The sequence below is a fragment of the Ixodes scapularis genome, unplaced genomic scaffold (assembly GCF_016920785.2).
Source record: "Ixodes scapularis isolate PalLabHiFi unplaced genomic scaffold, ASM1692078v2 PGA_scaffold1__304_contigs__length_218370807, whole genome shotgun sequence".
NCBI lineage: Eukaryota > Metazoa > Arthropoda > Arachnida > Ixodida > Ixodidae > Ixodes > Ixodes scapularis.
Genome location: NW_024609846.1, coordinates 125,691,233 through 125,696,037, shown reverse-complemented (window position 1 = coordinate 125,696,037; position 4,805 = coordinate 125,691,233).

Sequence of the window (4,805 nt, the reverse complement as noted above, 5' to 3'; positions counted from 1 at the left end):
ACACCCTAAAAAGTAAAAAAAAAAAAGAAAGGTAACGAGAAAACGAAAGCGCCAGGGGCTCTTCAGAGAGTTCCTTCTGCTTTTGATCCCAGCTGTTTTAAATGAAAGACGACTGACATTTTTCCAACTTCCAGGGTCCAGCACGGGCTTCCTTAGAGCCTGGGGCCCGGGGCTGCAGACCCCTAAGTCCTTAGCCCGCTGCGGCGCCCAGAGGGATCGTCGCGAGACCTAACAAAATTATGACTATATTATTTATTATTTAGACCGATTATTTAGACAAAAGTGGGTCCTTCAATTCCTTTGGGTATCATTATCGTTACTGTAAATATCAATATCAATAATTTGTTCACAGGAGTTTATTTATGACAAACGTCATAAACCAAACTTGCCCGAAAGTTGTGTATTTGCCCCTTAGTTTCTGCTGGAGAATGTTCATTCTTATCGCCTTCAGTACGGGTGATCAGACGTCGGTGCACTGCGTCTTTTTTTTTTTTTTTTTTTTGTTTAAGCATAGATTGTTTTTTAGAGAAACCATGCAGGCTAATCCCAGTAATTAGTCTGTCAGTTCGTCCATGCATTTTCCATCTAAATTTAACGGGGAAATTAACGTTACGTACCCTCGCGTCACCTGACGTCAGGTGACGCGTCACGGTGTCATGACCTGGTGTCACGTGACAGTATTATGACAAGTTTCATCTGACCTAAGATCACGTGACGTCAATTTCCCCGCTATGTTTAGCGAGGTAATAAACAAAATATTCTCCGCTTCCCAAAATAACGGCTTAGTGTCTTAAAAAGAAAAAGAAATTAGACGATAGCTCTTTACATACTGGATTTCATGCAGAATGCAGGACTTCAATGATAAAGGTCGCTGGTAGTTTTTTCTATGTCGGCTGCTTCATATTTCTTTCAAAGGAATATCTCTAGAAAAGTGACCGACCTCAGAATTTACAGGGGTGTATACATTCCTTTCTGTTTTCTTGTACTTCTGCCATCAACCCACAGTGTTTAAATGTGGGTTACACAAATCAGCATACGAGATGAAATGACTTTGTAAAAACACACTGTTCTTGTATGGCTATACGATTTCCAAATATTGAATTCCCCAAATATATACCCGTAATCTCACGCGTACAGTTTTGCAATACTTTAACAATTCTATCAGCCGTCATACAAGACCGATTAACTGATTATTTAATTAATTAAAAGTTGCCGAATAATCGGTTAAAAATTTTTAGTCGACGCACGGTTCTAGTTGAATTTCACTAAGCTAACTGAAATTCCCAGTTGCCATTTGGTTTACATGAAACTTTAGATTTGGCGGAATTGTAAATTCTTGCAATAAAATCCAATGGTTGCTCCTGACTGTAGTAAACTGATATGGGTCTATTTAATGCGGGTGCAAGTTACAGCAAGTTCTGCTCAGAAATTCCTTTAAAGCTGACTGAAAGTTGTTGCACATAATAATAATACTAATGCACAGATATTAAATCGAACGGGCACGCGCGTAGATACATATACGATAACAAAACTAACGTAATAAACTCAAAAGTCACCTGCCCGCGTGTTGATACACTTCCGTCCCTCGCTCACACAGCGGATGGCATAACCACGTACCATATTCACAGCAGACCGAGAGCATTCGACTCTGTTCGAAACCGAACCAAATGTTACCCTACCGTGTTTCACCAAACGTTCGGTTAATCGAATATCGGATATGAACGAGGCAGGATCCTATCATGACCTTCACAAAAATTTGGAGCGTCCACTTTTCCGCAAAGCACTTGAGGGAGCCAATCGCTGCAATGTACGCCGACAGCTCAGCCTATGACAAGGCTACGCTGGTACACTGAGCGTGACGTTTTACCATGCTCACTGCCGCAGCGGTCTAGGTCTAAACACACTTTCTAGGTTTACCTCTAAACATACTTTCTAGGTCTAAACATAGTCTCTAGGTCTAGGTATAAGCATATACTCTCTTGGTCTAGTTATATACATGCTTTCGAGGTCTAGGTCTAAACATACTGTCTAGGCATAAACATAAACATACTTTCTAGGTTTCCGCCGAAACATACTATCTAGGTCTAGGTCTAAACATACTATCTAGGTCTAGGTCTAAACATATTTTATATGTCTAGGTCTAGGCGTACTTTCCAGGACTAGCTAAGTCTAACATACTTTCTAGGTCTAGTTCTAAACATTCAAGCTTCGTTCGATTTGCCTGCATCTTCTGCACCGGGGCAGACAACTTTAGGGCGGTGTACTTCCGGTGGTATCTCAATACACATACCGGAAGTACACTGCCCTACACTTTTCTGCACCGGTGCTGGAGGGGCCGGCAAATCAAACGAATCTAGTGTCTAGATCTAGGCTTAAAAATACTTTCAAGGTCTAGGTCTAAACATACTTTCTAGATGAAGGTGTAAATGTAGTTTCCTGGTCTATCTAGCTTCAAACATACTTTCTAGCTGTAGGTCTAAACGTAGTTTCCCGGTCTATGTAGGTCTAAACATATTTTCTACGTCTAGGTCTAAACATACTTCCTAGGTAGAGGTCTAAACATACTTTCTAGGCCTAGGCCTAAACATGCCTTCTAGGTCTAAACATAATTTTATATTTCTAAGTCTGAGCTACTTTCTAAGTCTAAGTCTAAGCATACTTTCTAGGTCAAGGTCTAAACTACTTTCAAAGTCTAGGTCTTAACTACTTTCCAGGTAGAGGTCTAAACATACTTTCTTGGTTTAGGTCTAAACTACTTTCTAGGTCTAGGTCTAAACATACTTTCTAGGTCAAGATCTAAACTACTTTCAAAGTCTAGGTCTAAACTACTTTCTAGGTCTAGGTCTAAACATACTCTCTCGGCCTAGGTGTAAACATACTTTCTAGGCCCAGGTCCAAACATACTTTGTAGGTATAGGTGTAAACATACTTTCTAGGCCTAGGTCTAAACATACTTTCTGGGTCAAGGTCTAAACTACTTTCTAGGTCTAGGTCTAAACATACTTTCTAGGTCTAGGTCTAAACATACTTTCTAAGTCGAAGTCAAAACATACTTCCTAGGTGTAGGTCTAAAATACTTTCTAGGTCTACGTCTAAACAACTTTCTAGGTCGATTTCTAAACCTGCTTTCCAGGTGTAAACATACTTTCTAGGTCAAGGTTTTGAACTACTTTCTAGGTCTAGGTCTAAACTACTTTCTGGATCTAAGTCTAAACATACTTTCTAGGTCTAGGTCTAAACATACTTTGTAGGTATGGGTCTAAATATAGTTTCTGTGTCTAGGTCTAAACATACTTCCTGGGTCTAGGTCTAAACATAGTTTCTAGGTCAAGGTTTAAACTACTTTCTAGGTCTAGTCTAAACAAACCTTCTAGGTCTAGGTCTAAACATACTTTCTCGGTCTAGGTCTAAACTGCTTTCTAGGTTTAGGTCTAAAGATACTTTCTAGGTCTAGGCCTAACATACTGTCTATGTCTAGGTCTAAACGTACTTTCTAAGTCTAGGTCTAAACATACTTTCTAGGTGTAGGTCTAAAATACTTTCTAGGTCTAGGTCTAAACTACTTTCTAGGTCTAGGTCTAAACATACTTTCTATGTCTAAACATACTTTTAGGTCAAGATTTAAACTACATTCTACGTCAAGGTCTAAACATACCTTCAAGGTTTAGGTCTAAACATACTTTCTCGGTCTAGGTCTAAACTACTTTCTAGGTTTAGGTCTAAACATACATTCTAGGTCTAGGTCTAAACTTCTTTCCAGGCCTAGGTCTAAACATACTTTCTAGGTCTAGGTCTAAACATATTTTCTAGGTCAAGGTCTAAACTACTCTCTAGGTCTAGGTCTAAACATACTTTTTAGGTCTGGGTCTAAACATACGTTCTCCGTCTAGGTCTAAAGTACTTTTAGGTCAAGGTCTAAACATACTTTATCTGTCTTGGTCTAAACTACTTTCTACGTCTAGGTCTAAACATACTTTCCAGGTCAAGGTCTAAACATAGTTTCTAGAGAAAGATCTCAAATACTTTCAGCCTCGTCATTCGACGAGCTGCCGCGGTAGATTACAGCGATTGGCTCCCCCAAGTGTTTTGCGGCAAAGCAGACGCTCCAGACTTCTTAGAGTGTACAGTTCTGGTGACATTAATAAACACATACCTTCATAGACCATTGCGCTCGTTCGATTCTTTCCAAAGCAGAACCAAATGCAACCGTATACCGTATTTCACCAAGCGTTCAGTGAACTAAATATGGAATGACCGAGGCGTTACTCCATCATGATAAAAGTAATTCCAATCTTGATCAGCCTTGCAAAAAGAGCACGCGGAAAAAAAAATAAAAATCGGCGCCTTACTGTGTATGCGGCGGTGCTGTCGATGTGTCCTCCGGCCGGCGCGGTCGGTGTCAGAATGGCTTCGATCGGAAAGGAGAAACTCGAGAACCCAATCGGTGGCGTTGGCGAGCAAACAAAGGGCTGGCAACGCTGGATCGAGCGTGCCGGTGTAGCCCCGATGACCCCACTGGACTCTGGCGGCGAAGATAGCACGGGCGACTCCGCAGATAGTGAGAGCGCCCAAGAACACGACGCGGGCCTCCCTCCACATCGCCGCGACTCAAATCAGTGTTAAGTGCAAGGGCTTTCCAGGTAATGTCACTGATTTACGCAAGAGTGGCAAGAGAGAAGCTGAAGCTATCCGTGCGTTCCGACGTATAGGGTCCAGTTCAACAAACCCCGTAGATCTAAGAGAAATATAGCCTGATCGATCTTCATAAGGTACCGATATATCTTGGAGAGTACTTTTGCAATGTA